General features: G+C 42.7%; 1 protein-coding gene across 2 annotated transcripts in view; it reads right to left on the minus strand.

Annotated features, from left to right (window-relative positions):
* The window catches only part of GNG12 (G protein subunit gamma 12), a 114,630-nt gene extending 100,915 nt beyond the window's left edge, over nt 1–13,715 (minus strand). Inside the window, exon 1 of one of the 2 annotated variants that reach the window (XM_030206900.1) lies at nt 13,601–13,715. The gene's annotated coding sequence lies outside the window, so the exon portion shown is untranslated. Of the gene's footprint in view, nt 1–13,586 lie in introns of both variants that reach the window. The other variant, XM_030206899.1, reaches the window with a different exon arrangement.
* Nucleotides 13,716–22,693: the final 8,978 nt, after the last annotated feature.

A 22,693-nucleotide genomic window follows, 5' to 3' on the forward strand; every position in this document is an offset into this window, starting at 1 on the left:
ACTGGAAAAGCGGGGAGGTAGGAGGACCCCTACACCTCTGAGAACAGTAGGGCCTTTTTTGACCTCCGCCGAAATACCTCTTGAAGGAGGAGGATGCATCAGGAGCAGGCCAGGGGAGCGATTTGATGGTATCAGAATGTTTCTTGATGAGGTCAGCAACCTCCTCCACTATGTCACCAAAAAGATTATCTCCTCAGCAGGAGAAGTCCACCAGCTGCTTCTGAACAGCTGGTTCTAGGTTGGAAGCATACAGCCAGGTGAATCTGCATATTCCAAAAACACAGCGGAGGAAATGGACGACATATCAAAAACATCATAGATTGCCCGAGCCATGTGCTTTCGACATGCCTGCTGCTTGGCTACTAACTAGCAGTTTTGCAGCCTTCTTGGGTGGTAGAATGTCTATAAATTCTACCAGTGTGTTCACCAAGGACCTCAAGTAGATGCTGATAAAAATATATATGAGGGAGGACAGCATAGCATTCTGATAAACCTTCCTCTCAAAAATCCAACCATCCCTCCCTGGGGGCACCATGGAGTGAGAATTGGAGACCATCTAATTCCTCTCTCTGTTTTCTCTCTTTTAACCAGTTTTTAATCCAGAATAGAGCATTACCTCTTATCTCATGACTTTCTAATTTCCTCAGGAATCGTTCATGAGGTACTTTGTCAAATGCCTTTTGAAAATCCAGATACACAATATCGACCGGCTCAACTTTAGCCATGTGTTTATTCACCCCTTCAAGGAAATGTAGTAGATTGGTGAGGCAAGATTTCCCTCGACTAAATCCATGTTGGCTTTGTCTCATTAATCCAAGGTTATGTATATGCTCTGTAATTCTGTAGAGTGGAAGAGTAGCCTAGTGGGTAGTGCAGTGGACTTTGATCCCCACTGCAGCTCCTTGTGAATCTGAGCAAGTCACTTAACCCTCCATTTCCCCTGGTACAAAATAAGTACCTGAATATATGTAAACCGCTTTGAATGTAGTTGCAAAAACCTCAGAAAGTCGGCATATCAAGTCTCATTTCCCTTTCCCTTATAATAGTCTCTACCATTTTGCCTGACACTGATGTCAGGCTCAATAGGATCATGAATGATAGCAGCCTTAGGGCTTAAGGACTTAACATTTGATAAACATACATGTGTGAAATTCGAAGGGGGGAGGGAGAGGATTGCAGGAACAGAGTAGGAGGAGGGGAAAGGAGAAGTGTGGATGCATGGGAGGGACAACTGGGTCACACTGGTACTAGCTCTTTCTAGTATAGGCATAGAAAGAATGTCCATCTACATACCACAACTCCTTACTGGTTCCTTGGCAGTCCTCCATCCAATTAACAATTAAGTAACATTTCTTCCCTCTTCCACCCCCTAAATCCTACAGAGTTCAAGATGACATGCCTGTCAAAAGACATCCTCTCAGTGTTGAACCAGGAGTTAAGATTAAAACAAAAATTGTTGAATAAAATACTTATGCAAACAAAATAGAAGCTTTGGTGTAACCAAACTGGGATGGCATATACTATGTGGGTCATAATTCAATGTGATTTAACTGGCCAGAAACAGCTCCTAGCCACATGAATTGCTTGTTAAGGGCTAGCCTGGTTGGTGCCTATGTCAAAACCCAGCTATTTTGGGGGTGTTACAAGGGAAGAATCAGCATTTAGCTGTTTAAGTGCTGATAGAACTTAATTGGCCAAGACAGCCACATAAGTAGGACCATATAAACATTACTCCTATCTTTATGTGGTGCCCCACAGCCGGTTAAGCGCTGAATGTCGCACTTAACCTATGTTCTAGCCTGCTCTGCAAACCCATAAATTCAATGCCGAAACCTGGACATGATTTGGCATAACACCAGTGAGTCAAAATAGTGACAAAAAGCATGTTTGTTTTTGTTAGCAGAGCCCATTCTTTTTAAAGTGTTGTACTTCCCCCAGTCATAACTTAAAAGATCTGTTTCCATTAAAAGGGTTTAAAAATAGAAAAGATCAATAAAAACAAGGTTTTGCTTGCAGCAATGTCAAATGTATCTTCTAATTTCATTTCAAGGCTTCCTGCTGCACATTTCAGTGCTTTGAAGAGAGACAGACACATTGGTACAAAAACACATCTGCATGGTCTATGTAAGAAGAAAATGAGTTCGCTCTACAAATTTTAATTTTTGTCCAGTCTCTCACTAAATCTTTATTATTGACAAGTGTTGCATCTTATAGTGGAGGAGTGGAGTGAAGGAGTGGCCTAGTGGTTAGGGTGGTGGACTTTGGTCCTGGGGAACTGAGTTTGATTCCCACTTCAGGCACAGGCAGCTCCTTGTGACTCTGGGCAAGTCACTTAACCCTCCATTGCCCCATGTAAGCCGCATTGAGCCTGCCATGAGTGGGAAAGCGCAGGGTACAAATGTAACAAAAATAAAATATTAATTGATCCATATTTTCTAAAATGCCACAGACTTATTTGCACTAATCTGATCATATGAAAATTAAAATCACAGAACCCATGTTATCATTTGCACCAGACTCTGGCTAAGGCACATGTCAGAAATCTGATCCACCACCGACAGACTTCATATGCAGCCAACCCCCCCCCCCCCCCCGCCCACACCCACACAAAGAACTACTGTAGCACAGTTTCAAACATTAAAGTAGCTGAAAGCGAAAAAAAAATGTCATTACTATTATTCACGGTTTTCACTTAAACTACTCTAGTTCCAGTGCTGTAGGAATCAGAAAAGGCTTCAGAGTACAATTTACTCACACTCCTAGGTAATGTAAATGGCAGTATTTAAACAACTAGAGAGACCCAGTTGAGGGCATTCACACTTGGGGAAACTACCTACATACAGGTTTCAAGTTGACATGGGTAGGGTGGGAAAATGGAGTATCCTGGACAGGCCTGCAATACCAATATGACTCTTGTTAACTGCTATATCCCTAAATAAGGGTCCAGTGGGACTTACATGTAAATACATGATTATAAAATTGCATCTTCCAAAATGCCCAATAGAATTACAAAAAATTCAAACATATACCTACTGTCGTATTAACAATACAGATATGAAATCCATGTCTGAAGTGAAAAAGATATACATCAATATTTACCACTTCTGTAAGAGGCATCTGTAAACAATGAGGCTCCCTTCGCAATCATCCCTCAATGTTCCCCCACCCCACAACATTGCATCTGTGCCTCCTACAGCAATCTCCCACTCCTCCACAGTAACCTCTCTTATGTGTGGGCTAGCTCCCATGCCCCTCCCCAAGGCCCAAACTCTCAAAGTGTCCAAGGTCACTATAAGGCCCCCACCCCAGCAAACCCCCTCCCCACTCATGACCCTCTTCCCTTACTTACTGGAGGTCCCCAAGGTCTATTGGGGCAGGAGCAATGCCTACTTACCCCCACCACAATGATTAGGTCTTTTTATTTATTTATTGGGATTTATTAACCGCCTTTATGAAGAGATTCACCCAAGGCGGTTTCACTAGCTAAAGTTTTACTATAAAACCAGTGGAGGACCATACATCAAAGTACCACCACATACAGAGGGAGCAGCAATTTTAGAAAGCTACATATGGGGAAAACAGAAAAGTCCCCCCCCCTTGTAAAAGGGCCCCAATACCTACTCCCCACAGCAACCCCATCCCGTCCAATACATGGCCCTCCATTCTTGTGGGCTAGCTCCCAACACATGTTCCCTCTCCCCAAGGCCCCAACCCCCTCCTCAAGAGTCCAAGGTGGCAATAAGAGCCCTATCGGCAGACCATATGTGGAAGACTGACCCTAGTGGTAATACAACAATATTACTGCTAATGGTCTCAACACCATTTTAGAAAACCCCATTGTTGAAATGATCCCAGGGACCCCCCCCCCAAGTAAGCCCATGGAAACTGGTTGGGGGAGGGGCTTATTGCCACCTTCGACCTTCAGAGGGGTTAGGCCCTAGGGGCAGGTAACAAGTTGGGTGCTAGCCCATTCTTTAGGGGTTTGCTGTAGGGGCCTTTTAAAAGGGTTAAGTAGTATGGGAATTCCCCACATCCTCACCTAGACGTGCAAATTCCCCTCTCCACATCTTTTCTAAAATCTACCTGTATAGATCATCTTCCACTAGTATAAGCCAGTCATAGAAAGCCAATGTAGTTTAACATTTCTAGAACACTCATAACATATGCAATTAGCATCAATGGTGCTGCACAATATTTCTAAGTCTTCTGTTATGTGTCCATATAAAAGACATGTTCAAAAGTATCTATACGAGTAATTTGTCATGAAAAACTAGCACAGTATATAATAGGAAAGGAAATGGATCTGGTGGAGGTACTATATGCATCTATAACTTAATTTTCAGTTGCCATGAAAACTAACTTAAATTTGAAATACTAGCCATATGTAATCTGTTTTTACACACACACAAAAAAGAGACAGCAATTTAATGACCTTGTGTTAAATTTTCTGAGAGTTTTCGTGGATCAGTTCTCTATGTTGCTAAGCAGAATTCCCAGAGTTCAATTCAAGTGCATCACGTGTTAACAGTAAGAGCTACTTAAGCTGAAAATCCTAACAGCTGAAGGAAGGAAGGAAGAATTGTTCCTTGGTTAGGGTCAGAGCAGTAACAGATTATTGTGTTCTGAAGGTATTAGCACCCTGGTAGGTCAATTCCAATTCTTCCTCCATCTAGAATACACCTTGAAGTGACTTGTTCTGCATTTGTTTACCCTGCTCCATTATTGAATGCTTTGCAACTTCAGCTCAGAACTGAATCTTCTCTATATAGCCTTACAGGAAGAAGTGTTTCCCGAAGTTCTGAAGCTTGCAACAGTTCATCCACTTTTGAAAGGTTGTACCTTAGACTCTAATGTGCCCTTTAACTTCTGCTCAGTTTCTGCATTGCCAGTGTTAGAGTCATTGTGAGTGTGATTTATATGCAACTTGATTTCTTAACTTGCATTTGTGGCCATTTGAGATCCCATAATTGGAGGAATTCCTTACATTCTTGTGCGTTGATTGAGTTTGGGTCTTCTAAGTGAAGGTTGATGTCTCCTATTACTAGTACATTGGAGTTGATTACACATGTGTTTGAAATGAAGTCCATGAAGTTAGTCTGGCCTTCGTTCCAATTACCTGGAGGTCTGTAAAACAGGACACAATTCAAATGATCGCGAAGGGTTTTGTGGTGGATTCTGATTGAGGCCATTTCAAGTTGAGGTGTCACGGACTCGGCAGTGGTTTCGGTGGTAAAGTGGGATCGATAGATTAGTGCTATGCCTCCAGGGCCGCCGAGAGCCAGAGCCGGGCCCAGGACAAGGCCGCCCCCGAGCCCCCCCACCCGAGGTCATCGTCGCCGCTGGGCCCCCCCACCCGAGGTCGCCGGGCCCTGAACTAACCTTAAACGCCTCCTTCCTTTCCTTTCACCACCTTCGCAGCAAGCAGCAGCAGGGCAGACCTCTCCTTCCTTGCTCCGCCCTCGCGGACGTTACGTCAGGCGAGGGCAGGACACGGAAGGAAGGAGTGGCCTGCCCTGCTGCTGCTTGCCGCGAAGGTGGTGAAAGGAAAGGAAGAGGCTTTTAAGGTTAGTTAGTTCGGGAGCGACGGCGGGCGGGCCTGACTGCGGTGGCACTTTTGTCCCCCCTGTCCCCCCCTCTCGGCGGCCCTGTATGCCTCCGCCTCTCTTTTCCTTTCTGGTCCAGTGTGTGATTTTGTATCCTGGAGGGCATAGATCAAGGATTATGGGGTCCTTTTGGTCATGGATCCAGGTTTCATTGATGAAGAGTAGGTCAAGGTCTTATGCCATGATCCAGTCTGTTAGTATTGCTGTTTTGTTTACTGCGGATCTGGCGTTGATGTAGCCCACTTGGATTGTTTGGAATGGGTCTTCTACGTTTGGTATTGTATGGACTTTTATTAGTTGTCGTTTCTTTGTCGAGGTGAGTTTGTTTTGACCCTTCTTTGCATTCTGTGGTGGTTATCCGCATGTTGGTGGTCTTCCTTTGTTTAAGTTGTTGTCAGTTTGTTGAGGTGTGGTGTACCTGATCAATCGTTGATGATTGTATAGTATGTGTATGATGTTACTTTCTACAAGAAGGGTGGTTAGTGTTAAGTGGATCAGTGTTAAGGAGTAGATTATGAGTAGTTTGAAGGTATTCACTGTGGGCTACTAGTAACACCATGTTCTGATGACTGGATGCGTGATAAAGACTTTGTTCTTTGGAGTGGGGTCTGGTGTTCTGGTCTTGTGTGTTATTTCAGCTTGCCGTTCAAGCTGTTGAGGTCAGTGCTGGATCAGGTTTCAGTGATAGGTTAATGAACAGAAGAGATGGGGGCGAAGAGTGGTTCTGAGTCGGGGTCCTCCTTTAATCGGTCTCTTAGCAACTAATTGCTTCCCTCCCTCCTTGCCCAGAGAATCTTCAGGGCTCCTGTTTCTGGTTTTGGCTGGAGTCAGAGGGGAGGGGGGGAACTTCAGAGCACCTTCAAGGTAGTTAGCAGGGAGGTGTCACACATGCAACACAGAGAGCTTAAGTTGGAAGATTCCTAAAATAACTTTGCATATGATTCCTGTTGGCTGCTACTGTGACGGGAAAACAGCCCACAGAACCCCTTTGTGCATATCTCTCTGAATTCTGTGCTCACTAAACCAGCTAGAACCGGTCAAAAATGAGCATTGCTGGCCCGGTAAGTTTTATGGATTGGGCCCTCAATATGCCTTTTCAATTTTTCTCTTTAAATCAGTCACTGTTTAACTGAAAAGTAACTGAACAATATATATCAGTTCCTTCCTTCCTAACAGAAGATCCTTGCAAAATATTCTATGTAAGGTTACTTTCTCTAGCAAATAATTTCAAACAGGTAAACACAAATATGACCCTACCTTGCTTTCTAGTTTTTATTAAGAGATTCTTATCTTTTTCAGGACTGTTGGAAGGAACTTCTGTCCCCGTGGAAAGACTGCTTGGAATGAAACTTGGATCTCTGAAAAGACTGATAACAGCCAGGTTTATATGTCTTAGTATTTAAAAGTGTTATGATTGGGGTCAGAACCCCTCTCAAACTTACCTCTTTCCTGGGGGGTCAGCTTCTTAGCTGGCTTCTGTTTCTTTTGTCTGTCCTTTCTGAGCTGGCTCTGTTTCTCTGTGCTGGCAGCTTCCAGCAGCATGGGGTTAATTGTTTTCCTTTACTACAGCTGTGTGGGTGGACTGAGTTAGCTCTACCTCTCTTTGGGTGTACTGGCTTCAAGTGCTTCACGGTGTTGCATTGGTGTGGGTTGGGCCTCTTTGGGTCAGTGTGCTTTTGCCTAGGTCTAGGGAGTGTGACATCATCAGGGAGGGCCTTGATAAGGAAGTGGTGTTGTTTCCTTCAGGGCCTTTGCAACAGTGGTGTTTGCTTTAGGTAGGGTGGTGCAGTGTGCACTTCTGACTTTGTGTCTAGTTTCCCTGCTTGCTTTTGCTAAGGGCCAGGTTAGTGTTAGTGCAGTGTGCACTGGTGACTGTGTGTTTAGCTTTCCTGTTTTTCCCTCTTGGTTTTGGAAGCATTGCTGTGTAGGGCTTTGGAAGCTCTGTTGCTGATAGAAGTACTTCAGGGTTTGGTGTTGTTAGGAACACTGCAGAGTTTGCTGTTAGAAGTACTTCTGGTGTTTGTGCTATTGGGAGCATTGCAATCTTTGCTGTTGGTGTTTGGTGCTTTAGAAGCACTTTTGGCTTATGTGTTAGCTTCCCTGCTTTTTCCTTGTGGCTCCCCTGTCTTCCCTTTTAGTGCTAGGAGCTCTTCTGGTTGCTTGCCAGAGTAGTGCTTAGGAAGCACCTTGTTAGTTTTGTATCTAGCTGGCTAGAGCGGTGCTTAGGTAGCTTGTTAGTTTTGTGTTTAGCTTGTTAGTGTAGAGCTCTGCTTGTAGCTTGGTGCTTAGTAGCACCTGTGTTAGCTTTGTGTTTAGTTCCCTGCTCTGTTAGTTTAGGGCTTAGGAAGTCCCTTTCTTGAGCAGGGCTTAGGAGCTCCTGTTTAGTATAGGGCTTAGGAAGTCCTTTTGTCAGTTTACTGTTAGGAACACTCCTGCTGGTTTAGGGCTTGGGAGCACGTAGATCAGTTTAGGTTTAGGAGCACTTCTGTTTCCAGTCCTGGTCCCTGTGTCATCCGGTATCCAGTAAGTCCTGCCGGCTACTCGAACCCAGGAGCTCAACTCCTGGGGGGCTAAGTAGCTAAGTGCAGGTGAAGCTGTGTGGACCAGTCCGGTGTGCTCCAGTCCGGGGGATTCCAGTCCAGTGTTCCAGTCCGGGGGGTTCCAGTCCTGTGTCCTCCAGTCTGGGGAATTCCAGTCCAGGATTCCAGTCTGTGTGTTCCGGCTCGCTGGGCGGTGCCTGCAGTCCCTGCCGGTGTCAATGTGTTTGCCCAGCGTTGATTGGTGGGTTTTGCTTGCTGCTGTCACTCCTCGTCAGCAGCCCAAGGGCTCACGTTTGCTCCAGAGCCCGGCCCCGCGGGCTCTGAACCTGAGAACCTGACAAAAAGATGATCTAGGCTTTTCCTCAGGCAGGAGTGTCTAAGTCCTTGACCAGTTTTTACATATATTCCCTGAACAGGAGTTTACCCTTAAGGAAAGCTTTGTCATATGCTGTTTGGAGGCAGTATCTGCCGACCAATGGTGAAGCCAGAGCAACTGCCTTGCCATGACCAACAAAAAAATTTGTTTTGCTGATGCTCTAATAAGATCATACAAAGAATTCACCAAGAGGGGCATAATCGAACGGGGCGCCCAAGTTTTCCTGAGGGCGTCCTCACAGGACAGCCCCGTGAAGGGGCAGGGAAACCGCTATTATCAAAACAAGATGGGCGTCCATCTTTCGTTTCAATAATACAGTCGGGGACGCCCAAATCACGAAATTTAGGTCGACCTTAGAGATGGTCGTCCCCGGTTTTCGGCGATAATGGAAACCGAGGATGCCCATCTCAAAAACAACCAAATCCACGCCATTTGGTCATGGGAGGAGCCAGCATTCGTAGTGTACTGGTCCCCCTAGGGGGCACTGCAGTGGACTTCACAAATTGCTCCCGGGCGCAGAGCTCCCTTACCTTTGGTGCTGAGCCCCCCAAACCCCCCCCCCAAAACCCACTCCCCACAACTGTACACAACTACCATAGCCCTAAGAGGTGAAGGGGGGGGGGCACCTACATGTGGGTACAGTGGGTTTCAGGTGGGTTTTGAAGGGCTCACATTTACCACCACAAGTGTAACAAGTAAAGTCAACCAAATGCTTGTCAGGGATGCCATTCTTTTTTCCATTATCGGCCGAGGTCGCCCATCTCTTAAGCACGCCCCAGTTCCACCTTTGCTATGCCTCCGACACGTCCCCTGTGAACTTTGGTCATCCCCGCGACGGAAAGCAGTTGAGGGCGCCCAAAATCGGCTTTCGATTATGCCGATTTGAGCGACCCTGAGAGAAGGACACCCATCTCCTGATTTGTATTGGAAGATGGGCACCCTTCTCTTTCGAAAATGTCCCTGCAAGTAGGCCAGCCCCATCCCACACTAGGAAAGTAAAGGGAAGCCAAAGGATCTGTTTCAGAAAGGTTATCAGCAGCACACTGTTCTCAAGTAAACACGGCCTAGCTTCATGAGAGCTACAAATAGAGGCCTATAGAGATAATGAAGCCACCTCAAAGGATAGCTTTAATGAAGATTCTAACTTTCAATCCCTTCTACAGGGAGGGTTATCTTTCTTAGTTGCAGCTGCCACCAAGGCTTCCAGTTTAGGTAGCTTCAACTTCTCTAGGTCATCCTGGGAAAGATGTGCCATAGCTGTAGCCACTCCGAGGCTAGCATCTGGCATTTCCCACTGCACTGTTATCAGGTCTTGCACTGCCTCATGAACTGGAAAGACCTAGATGGACACTTAGTATAGTCATCATAGAATTAGAAATAATAATCTGAGAAGCAGGCAAAGAAATATTCAAAACCTCCACACCCTTTGTTATAAAGGAAGACAACACCAACTCTTCCCTATGAAACATGAAAACTGCTGTAGGGTCATCAGTCTCATCCATAGGAAGCTCCTCTTCTTTCAGCATCTCTGGCAAGGCTGAAGTCACAGAGACTGCAGATAAACCCCCTTCTGAAACAGGAGGAGGAGAAACAGAGCCCAAGTCAGATTCCACCTTTTCTTTTGTTAGGATCTGGGCAGGGAAGGGGCAACATAGTCAAACTGCTGCTCTGCTGAGATAGGAGGACACTGCTTCATTAGAAAGCACAAGGAGGACAAACTCGGGGTGGGTGGGGGGGGAAGGGACCTGAGAGGAAGGATCAGGAGAAAAAGACCCAGAAATACCAGAAGGCCGAGAGTGAAAAGCCAAGTCAGACGTTGCAGATAGTGTCTCCCTCCCAACTGAGCACTCCATGGTGCTCCAAGATGGCCGCCAAAGACTGCTCAAGGGCAGACAGCCTGCAGCTTGATCCTCAGAGGAACCAGAAGCGCCCGCCATTACCCCCAAGGTAAAAGGCTAACCGAGCACCAATCACAAGCTCAGACACAGAGAAAACCATACCGCCACTAAAACCACTGCCAAAATAAGCCAGTTTGTGAAAAGAGAGCAGAGAGAAACAAGCTGCAGCAAGCCGACAGCAATTAAAAATTTAAAGCTGTACTCACCACTGCCGGTGGTGAAGTAGCAGTCCCCTTTCTCTGTCAGTGTAAGGCTGGATTTTGGCAAATACAGTCTCAACTCCAACAAAGAATAGCTGCACACAGTCAAGATACTGTGAAATTGTGAGGTAAAAAATTCCCTTTTGCTTGTACTTCCCTCTTTTTTTCCATGATACCTGTGAGGAAGGAGAAGGTACAGGAAAGAAGTAGAAGGAGGGAGAGGGGGATAAGGCACCAGCCAATAGCCTTACACTCCCAGGCTCAAATGAATTAGGGTCTTAAAACAGGAGCCAGCACTGAAGAAACCAGAAGCTGATGAGACTGTCCACCATCTCTGCTAGAGACAGAGATACACTAACAGACCAGAAGCCTCCTCTTCCTATAAGACAGAGTTCAGTTGTGCTCTGTATCTCCACCTGCTGGTAGATGGTCATATCACAACAGTTTCTGGATTCATATGCTGTTGATGACAAGGAAATGGAAATATGATAGAGGTCTATAAAATCTTGAGTGAAGTGGAACAAGTACACATTAATTGCTTATTTACTCTTTTCAAAAATAGAATGATTAGGGACATGCAATGAAACTACTAAGTGGTAAATTTAAAATAAATCAGAGGAAATATTTCTTCACTGAACGTGTAATTAAACTCTGGAATTCACAGCCAGAGAATGTGTAAAAGCAGTTAGCTTAGCAGGATTTTAAATGGTTTGAACACGTTTAAAAAAAAAAAAAAAGTTCATAAACCGTTAAGATGTACTTGGGAAAATCCACTGCTTATTTCTGGGATAAACAGTATAAAATCTGTTTTACTTTTTTGTGATCTTGCCAGGCACATGGGACCTGGACTAGCCACTGTTAGAAACAGATACTGGGTTTGACAGATCTTTGGGCTATACCAGTATGGTGATGATTATGTACTTACGCACTTAGCTAATCTTTTGATAACATGCTGCTAAATGTAAACCGCTTAGAACTTGTCGATAAAGCAGGTTATAAATGCCAAATTAAATTAAATTCATAATCAGTAAGATCATTGTAATGATATTGAAGTGCATAGCTTTTAAATCATTTAGACTAATATTTGTCACCAGTCGCTCTGAAAATATGATACAGTATAAGATTCTAATAAATGCACACACATTTTTTCATGGTTTTCCCTAGTGAAATTGTATGATAAAAAAATCCATAGCAAGAAGAATGCAAATTAGTTACACTGAATTAAAGCATAACATAACTGATGACAAGTCTAACTTTGAAAAATTATTTTTAAAAAACTCAAGACGTTTTGACATCAATGAATCCTAAATTGTCTTAATACGTGTATGTGAACAAACTCACAGACTGGAACCACATACTAATCCCTTTAATCTCATTTATTTAGTACTGACTGAACTTACACATAACTTAAAAACGATTGAATCAGGTCAGGACTCTTCTAAGCAGTGTACCATAAACACACATCTTCACATAATATTAGAGTCAAAATATACTGATCAAATCCCAAACAATACAAAATATACATATAAAGCCAATCAACTGGATAAAAACTACTTTGAAATAATAAAAAGTACCTTTTACATCATGTTTTTAGAAAGTTGTGAAAATTTCATTACATCTAACCCAGTGAAAACAGCCATGCTAATTTCTTGCAAAAATGCACACAACTGCATTCAATATACAGCGTTAAAGATCTGTGATCACATTGAAAGCCCTGAACTGCTTCTACATTTTTGCTAGTTCCTCAAATGACAGGATTTCTAGCAGGGCATTTTGGCTCCATCTTAATTCCATTCGAATTCGATGCCTACCATCCTATTTACAAAGATACTCTGGTTCACTTCCGACAACATGAAATCTTGGTCAATATTATTAAATGTAAAGCACGCTTTAACCAAAAATAAATGTTAAATGAATGGTTTTCTAAGTATCACGGATGCCACATATTTTGGACTAACCCCAATTTCACGAAAAATCTACCTGGAAACCAATTGCCAAAGTACTATAGTAATTTAAAACCAATACTTTAGCTTAGTAAAAAGCTGAGCCCCCAATCAATAGTTGCTTCAGAAGAGCTCTTCATGATACATCTAAACATCTTAAAATTCTTGATCTTTTCTGAGGAACTGCAGACCTCATTAATTTTTATGGCAGCTACAAGACATAATAAATCCCAATGGGGGAAAAATGTGTTTCTTTATTTGGCTTGGAATTATTAACAAGTAACCAAACTGAAATATCAACTAAAATTTTTTAAAAAAAAACTGAAGGTTTTTAAAGCCCAGCATCCACAGCTGAATGACATTTCTATAAAGATACACATTAAAAAATTTGACAAGGTCAAGTCAACTAGGTCTATATTGCTCCTAGAATTTCGTACTAATTACCAGAACAAGGCAATGAACTAATAAACAATTTCTAATTACAACATTAAACAATCATACCAAATGCTGCAGAATCACAAAGACATATTTAATAGAGAGCAACTAAGACAGACGATATCGTACATATAAAAACTAGAATTAAAAAGTTAGATATTAATATTGCATGTTTTGCACTTAAGGACAGAAAAGTTATTTCACCTAACACAATGTTATTTGAACTTGGCCTACAATCTGCATGCAGGCTACCCAGAATTTTTTTTTTTTTTTTTTTTTAGTTCTTAAGGTTAATTTCAATTATCTGAAGCAAGCACCAGATGTGCTCATTGAGCCGATTTCTAAAACATTAAGCTCGGGGAATAACTTTGCTGCAAAATGTACACTGACTTCCATACATACTGAAGCAGTAAAGCGAACATTTAGAGTTAAACCAAAGATAACAAGCCGCACGCATTCGGCTGCCTCACTCACACCCCTCCTCACAGGCATTCGGGGACCGGTCTTCCCTGCCCGTGGTCAGCCATCCCTCTCGCTGTCTTCCGCTCTCCTCCCTGCCCGCGACCCCCCACCACCCCGTCAAAATCATACCTGAGGTTACCCACCAAAAATCCCACAGCTTGCCTTCTCGGTGCCCTGTCCCGTATGACACAACTTCCCAATCCCTCCCTCCTTGCCGGAAACAGGAAGTTGCTGCGCCAGAGGAGAGCTGGGACGCCAGAGCAAGGAGACGGCAATGAGCCTATCTGGACCATTGTATGGGCTGAAGTTAGTGGGGGGGGGGGGAGGCGCTTGCCGCCATATTGAGGGACGCAAAACATTCAATCGCAGACACGGTTGAAAAACAATAGCAAACTTGTGTGGTTTCTTTTCGAATCATTTCTTTTTTTATTGAGTTTTTGTACAAAAACAGTGTAATAAGGTAAGCCGAATTGTAAACGTCAATAAACTAGTATAGGTATAATATGCTTCAAATGTGAAACACAATGAACAGAACGTAATATGACGTCTGAGCAGAAGGTTTTTTTCTTTTTAGCATCAATTACAAAGATTCATTAATTAGTGAAGAAAAAAAACAAACAAAGAGGAGGAAAAGGACCTCACGAAACCGTGAGAAACAAAACAAACCAGTGAGGTATGTCCAAGGAGGATGAAAAATTCTTTATTGAGAAAACATGAAAACGTTTTTATGTTTTCTCAATAAAGAATTTTTTATCCTCCTTGAACTTACCTCACTGGTTTGTTTAATTAGTGAAGAAACATGAAAATAGCGATCTAATTTACCGCACTTGCGTTTACGATTACATGTAGCAGGAATAAATTTCAATGAAATATTCTCATGTTTCTTAAATGATAAAACTGTGTTCCACCACATGAAAATGGATAAACTGGAGTTATCCTTTCCACCATGATTTTCACAAGCCCGAAATAATTAAATTTTCATAGACGATTTGGGGATGATTGATCTGATATGCTTTAATTTTATTGACAAAAGGATACAGGCTGGTAAAATCATACTAGTGTATTTTCTCACCCTGTTTAACCTGATAGTACAGACACACTGCATTCGTTCTGCCTCCAAAAAGGTTGTCTCATTGAACTAAAGGTTCTGGTAACATGGCTGTGCTCAGAAAGGCCACACATTCCCACTCATGTTCCCAAATACTGACGACCTTTAATCCTTTCTCTTTTAGGCAATCTGCCTTGCATTGTGTTTTGTCGAGAAACCTGAAAGTGGTGCCCATCAACGGATTCTGTTTTTTCAGAATCATAGCAGATCGTACAGCCAGTGCTGTTCTGCTCTGAAAGCACCATCTTCATGAACTCTCACTGCAAATGAAAACTGCTTATAAGTGTTTAGCTTTCCTGACCTAGATGCTTCACTACATGCACTGTTTAGCTTTCCTGACCCAGATGCTTCACTGCATGCACTGTATATATTGTATGTGTTTTTTTGTTCCTCTTCTTATGCACTGCATGCACTGTATATATTATATGTGGGGGATTTTTTGTTCCTCTTCTTTATGCACTGTTTACAGGGACCCAGTAGTAGACACCACGCAGTAGATATACCGCACAGATTGTACTTTACATCATATGTACTGTTACTTTAGAAATCGCTGTAGTGTCTTTACTGCTGACATGCACCCCAGCAAAATCCCCTTAACCATCTACTGTCTCATCCTACTAACACACTTACAGACGATCCACGACACATATTACAACAACTTCACAACTTACGAATCACACACCACACACGTACAAATCATGCCCTCACGAAACAACAACAAAGTCCACAACAATCCGAACACCTACAGACATCTACAAGGGATGACGAAAAAAGAAAACACCAAATCCACATATCAAGGAAACAGACAACTGATAAAAATCACCACAAACCCGAACTCAAAGGAGCAATACCAATTAATACAAATAGGTTACTCTAATTCTAGATCAATAATCGAAAAAACCACAACGATGACTGACTGGATAACAACAGATCACCTTGACTTCCTTCTCATTAACGAAACCTGGATTCTTGACTCCAAAGATCCAATAATCCTAGAGCTTTGCCCACCAGGGTACAAAATTGCCCATTGGACAAGAAAAGGAAAAAGAGGCGGAGGCATAGCTATAATTTATAAAGCCGAATTCACAGTCACAACAACAGCTGAATCTATCCTTCCCCAAATCGAAATAGCCTCAGTCAAAATCAACCACCCCAACCTGCATGACCAATTAAATATAATCCTATTTTATAGACCGCCGGCCAAATGGCAAGATGCCCAGATACACTTCATAAACTTTGTATCAAACACCTGCCTGTCTTCCCAAAATATTCTGATAGCAGGAGACATCAACCTGCATCTGGAAGATATTAATATAAATAACGTACACGAATGCAAGGAATTCCTTCAACTCTGGGAGATCCAGTGGCCTAACATGCAACCCACCCACAAGAAAGGACATTCATTAGACATCATAACCCACAAATTTTCATCAGAAGCGAACCTCAGAATAAAAGACACAAAATGGACAGCCACACCATGGTCAGACCATTACAAGGCAAACACTTCCTTCCTTTGGAAAACAAAAGAGACACAACAAAAGCAAGAAAAAGAACATATACCACAAGAGGCAAGATAGACCCCATAAAATTTTGGCAACAAATTTACACCGACGAATGGACAACAACTACAGACTCACCCCAATTTTTACAAGAATGGGACAACAGATGCAAAATAGTTCTAGACGAGATAGCACCACTCCAAACTAGAACCTCACATAGGAAATGCTCAATCCCTTGGTTCAACAAAGAACTGAAAGACCTAAAGACGCAGGTTAGAAGACTAGAAAGAGCTTGGAGAAAAAAAAAAGGACGAACACACATTCAAAGAGTGGAAACAGTCGCAAAGAAAATACAAGTACAAAATCAGACAAACCAAAAGAATGCATTACAGTACTATAATAGGACCAATTACAAGGACACGCATAAACTCTTCGCACTTGTAAACAATCTCCTAAATACCACACAGGTCACTTCAAATTGTACAGAAACCCCATCGGCAACTAACCTAGCGAATTATTTTAAGGAAAAATCATAAAGCTCCGACACATGATACCGAGCAACACCACTGAGTACACAAGCATCCTTAAATGCTTAGACCCAAAACCTGGGAATATCCAGCCGACCGATCATGGACCGACTTTGACTTGATTTCAGTAGACGAACTTACACACTGGCTCGGAAAATACGCCAAATCTCAATGCAAACTTGACATCTGCCCTATTAGCCTATTAAAAGCCGCCCCCAAACAATTCAAAAAAGACCTCACGAACCAAATAAACTATAGACTCCTAAATGGTCTCTTCCCCACGGACAAAGGAAATATCCTTCTCACTCCACTGCCAAAAGATGCCAACAAAGCACAATGGACCTAACAAACTACCGACCAGTTGCTTCTATCTCGCTCATAACAAAACTGATGGAGGGCATAGTGACGAAACAACTCACGGAATACCTAACCAAACACTCAATCCTACATGAGTCCCAATCAGGATTCAGATCAAATCATAGCACTGAAACTGTACTTGTGTCTGCAATGAATTCATTCAAAAAAACAATTGCAACCGGTAAGAACATACTCGTACTACAATTCGACATGTCTAGTGCTTTCGACATGGTAGACCATGGAATACTACTACACCTATTAGAATATTTCGGAATCGGAGGCCCAGTTCTCAACTGGTTCAAAGGATTCCTCACCACCAGATCCTACCAAGTAACAACGAACAATGACAGATCACCACCCTGGACACCGGAATGCGGAGTTCCTCAGAGATCCCCCCTCTCGCCAACTATTTTCAACCTGATGATGATACCACTAGCCAAACTACTAGCCAATCAGAACCTGAACCCCTACATATATGTGGATGACGTCACGATCCACATCCCATTCAAAAACAACCTAAACGAAATAACCAACGAGATCAATCAGAGCCTCCAAATCATGCACTCTTGGGCGGACTCATTCCAGCTAAAACTGAACGCGGAAAAAACTCATTGTCTAGTTCTCACTTCCCAATACAACACAAACAACTACCCTACCATAACCACACCTTACTGCACACTCCCTATTTCAGAAAATCTGAAACTTTTTGGAGTTACCATCGATCGAAACCTCACACTTGGGCATCTGTAATATATACTAAGTCAAAACTGTATTATCTGTCTGTGTAGATTATATTATGTATTTAATTTTGTATCTGCAGTGTTCTCCTGTGTATTAATCATGAGTTATATTGTTTTCATCTTATGTAGCTAGTTTGTTGGGTTTGCTGTGCTTTCCTGTAATGATTGGAGTTCTAATGTTTGTCCAATTTGTACTTATTGTACTGTTTTTTTTTTTTTTTTTTATAAATTGTAAACCGTTCTGTCTTGCAGTAGCAATAAGATACGGTATATAAATTGATGTAAATAAATAAATAAAAAAAAACTTGACACCCATGTGAAGAACACAACGAAAAAAATGTTCTACTCGATGTGGAAACTCAAAAGAATAAAACCTTTTTTCCCAAGAAACATCTTCCGCACCCTAGTACAGTCGCTAGTGATAAGTCACCTGGACTACTGCAACGCTCTGTACACAGGCTGTCAAGAACAGACCATTAAAAAACTCCAAACAGCCCAGAACACCGCAGCCCGACTCATCTTTGGAAAAACCAAATACGAAAGTGCGAAGCCCATTAGAGAGAAACTGCACTGGCTCCCGCTCAAGGAATGAATTAGTTCAAGATCTGTACGACCGTACACAAAATCATTCACGCAGAAGCCCCACTCTACATGCTAAACTTAGTAGACCTACCGCCCAGAAATGCCAGAAGATCAGCCCGCAAGTTCCTCCATCTGAACTTCCCCAGCTGTAAAGGAATTAAATACAAACAGGCATACGCTACTACCTTTGCGTACAAAAGCACACAGATATGGAATGTACTACCCATGGCCCTGAAAACCACGGACAACTTAACCAGCTTTCGCAAATCTTTGAAGACACATCTCTCGACAAGGCCTACAAAAGACATCCTCAATGAAACAAACCACTCCTTATATCACCCATGTGCTGTAAAACACCTCTCACATGATCTTACCCAATACCTCCCATCCAAATCCTCTTCTACCTTCAGCTTATTATCGACTGTATCTAATTTCATGTAATTACTATATCATATTAACATCCTGTAAGCCACATTGAGCCTGCAAAAAGGTGGGATAATGTGGGGTACAAATGCAATAAATAATAATAATAATAGCTGTCATAAAAATACCTGTTAAATTCAAAGTCAGTGCACTCTCCGTTAATGAAACATAAAAATGGCTGCTGGATAGCGGACTCGGGAGCCGTTGGCTCCTGCTGCTGTTGCTGCTGCAGCCGTTGCCTGGCTGTGGTCTGGCCCGATCTTTTCGGTTGTGCCATCGTTGGAAACCGCGGATCTTTGATTGTCGCCAGTTCCCCTGTCTTTGGCGTTTCCCTTCTTGCCACTGGCGTCTGGCGGAGGTTTGGTGGCGATTGCATTGGGGGCGTGTTGGCGGCTACGGGGGGGTGCGGACCGGCTCTGGATCGTCCAGCGTGGTCCAGCACGTTGCGGGTAGCTCGTTTGGCCCACTGACTGTGGGCATCTGCCTGTTCCTCTGGGCCACTGGCTTCTTCAGTGCTGCGGGTCTCCCCCTGGCGTTGGCCTGCCGCTTGGTCGGTTGCTGGCCGTTGGACGTTGCAGCGGCACCGTTGGGTCTTCTTGGAAAGTGCTGTCCTGCCGATTCCAACTGTGAAAACGGCCTGATTTGACATTTTGTTGGCTTCCTCTTTTCATTCAGCTGTTTATCGTGGAAGATGTCAGGGAGTGAGCGGGTTGTTATGCCAGATGCCATGGAAGCAGGAGTGGATGGATAAAGGAGCGGATTTCAACTCCATTTCCATCATGCAAGGCCGTCTTGGTGTGTCCGGTCCATTTACATCTCTTCCAGCCTAAAGAGGTTCAGCCTACTCCAAGGATTCGATATATAACCTGAAGTCCTTCCTAACAATATATCTACGGACCATTTTAGACTTTCTTATCCTTTCCCTATTTTTTTTTTTACTTCTTTCCCTGTTTCTGCTATCTAATTTAATTGTAACCGTATCACCACTGATCTGGTGATAGCCTATCAGTACATTGTAAGCCACTTTGAGCCTGCAAAACTGTGGGAAAAACGTGGGGTATAAATGTGCAAAATAAATAAAAAATAATGACAGCATAACCATCAAGACAGTAGTCACCCACCTGCATTTTGTCACCCTTTAGAATTTGCCTAATTTGTATGTGTTTTTTGTGTTTGGTGTACATCAGCTAACGGATACTGACGGTTGAATATCTTTGTCTGCCAATGATAATCATCAGCTGATGGCAGAACTATGGTTCCCCCGCATGGATCTTTTTCCCATACTGCCTGTTAGGCTGCACGGTACATTCATGTTTCTGTTGTATCGCATATGCGCCATAACAGGTCAGCAGGAGAAATGCACCCACGATGACGGTGAGAGAGCCCTGGTGAGGGACATGGTGTACCGTAGAATTGGAAATGGCTATTGCTAAAGGGTACAGGGTAGGTGAAATCTGTGAGGTCTGGCATTTTGAACAGATACTACACAACTCTTTGTAGAATATAATAAACATCCATCTACATCAAAAGCAGGAAGCATCGGGGTTTCCTAAGTGGTGTACTGATGATGAACAACAGAACAGGTACATAGATGATTTCTATCACAAGAAGGTGTGCTTTTACGTGCTGATCAGATAACCATGAACCCTGCAAAACGACAAATTACAAAACTGTTCTTAAACTCTTTGTAGGTGAAGTTTGGTCAAAGAAGAAATCTACTTATCACAAGCATCGTGAAAGACCCCGATGAGCTATATATGTACCTGTTTTCCCCTGAATACACTCTGTTGTCTTGCAATCCTATAGACGATGATGTGGCCTGTGTCACTTGTAAGCACACATAGCAACTTTGTGCACCACCGGGTAACACTAAACCTTCATAGCCTTTTTTACAACTGCACATGCACGACTAGAGCTGTGTAGGGTTCTTGACGCTTTAAAAGAACGCTGTCTTTATCACGACACAGACTGTGATTTTTGTGAGCAAGGAGGGAGAGTGGAATCCTCCTTTGGGTGACTAGGTGAATTATTGAGTGAGGTCCCAAAGGGTGATCATATTACAGAGTTTGTCTCGGTCGGTCCTAAAACATATGGGCACAGACTATCCAGCGGAGAGACCCGCTTGAAGACAAAAGGAATCACACTCAATAGTGAAAACAGCGAGAAAATACATTTTTGCAGTCTAAAGGAGCTAGTTATGGATTACGATCCAAGGTTGCCACCGGGTGAACAAACCAAAATAGCCACCAAAAAGGGATAGTCAGAAACAAGGCTCAGTGGCTCATTGAATCTCATGTAATAAAGTTTGACTTATTTGACTCAGTTGTCCCAGTCTCTGGAGTCATTACCCACTTCCCACTTTTTCTTTGTGTATTTACTCCCGTGGGATTTCATTGTTCATCCACCTAGGTGGATCACCCATCCACATTTTATTCCAAGGACCAGACCATGACTTCCCAGGACTGGGTCAATGTCCTCAGCTACAGTGAAGAGTACTTCAACAAGTTGTTACAACATCAGGATCAAGAGAAAAATGAGACCGCTCAGCCGGTAGAATCATTAATGGACTTGTGGCTAGAGATTATCAATTTAAGAAAGAACATTATAAGGAATGACTTGCATTTTAATACTATGTTGAATTATTGTAAAGTGAAAATAATTCCCAGGGGCCTTAGAATTGCTAAGGCACTGACCATGTTTTTAGATAATCAAGATTTTTTAGATAAATGGTGCTCTATTTTAAATAAATGCAGCTTAGATTTGATGATTTTAATAGCAGAAACCTCTAAACAGAAGAGTACATTTTAACAAGAAACCTTGGATACCAAACTTAGAACTGCGCGCTCTTTAGACACTGAATTTGAATGTGTATCTAAGGATGTTAATTTTAGGATGATTAAATTTAAGAATGAAATCAAGGAGATGAAATCCCATAAATTTCAACAAGATGAAATATAAGAGAGGTACTGTTTACCTATTCTCTAAGGCCAGAACATATCATTCTAGGAAGAAGAATAGTGATTTTATCCTTCCAGTGATGAACACTGAATCACACCATAGAAACAAGGGACAGCTTTCACCCTCAGAACTTAGACCCTTGAAACACATGACCCCCACTGAACAAAGACACAAGAGGGTTAGGAGCGATTCTGGAGACCTGTATACATCACCCTTTTGTAGTCCTTTTTGTATACCCAACCAACCACGACCAGAAAGGAAGAGAAGCAGAGAACCACGCTCACCACCAGATGATATGTGTCCATATCCAGGTTACCATACACGTGACGATACCAATGGTTTTTTAGAAGAACTTTGGAAGAAAGATGTCAAGGTCAAGAATTCCTGCTCCCACTCGTTTTCCAGAGGGGGTCACTGTCCGCCCAGAGAGAGGGAATATCTACCCAGAGACAGGTTCCCCCAGAGAGGGAGGGGCAGAGGCATATACAGGGGACCACAAACATACCATTACAAAAGAAGAGGTTCAATTACAACAGAGATAATAGTTCCAATTTTTAATTTGTCAAATTCAACTCTTACAGAACCAGAAATTAAGATTTTACGCAAAGGTCTGTTCATTCCAACAGTCAAATATAATGCTTTCCAAACCAGAATTGATTTAAGTTCATCCGTAAACTGCAAATCATCCATGCCTTCTCGAACAACTCCACCGCGCCCACAGATACTTCAATAGTCAAGAAACCATCACTTGAGTTCCTCAAGGCCCAACGAATCCTTTGATTCAAGCATTTAACTCATGCGTGGAGAGGGACCGTACCAACTTAGAGAAAAAGATACGTCTTCTATATTACAACACCAGAGATCGAAAAGGAAGCTATAAGACATTTGAAACAGAATCGAGACATAGTCATTAAACCAGCAGACAAGGGAGGAGGTATTGTGATTATGGACCGTAATGATTACATCAACGAGATTATGAGACAACTGACAGACCAAGAATTCCACTTGATAGAGATCCTACAGAGGATATACAACAAGATAT

The sequence above is a fragment of the Microcaecilia unicolor genome, chromosome 6, assembly GCF_901765095.1.
Source record: "Microcaecilia unicolor chromosome 6, aMicUni1.1, whole genome shotgun sequence".
Taxonomy (NCBI): Eukaryota; Metazoa; Chordata; class Amphibia; order Gymnophiona; family Siphonopidae; genus Microcaecilia; species Microcaecilia unicolor.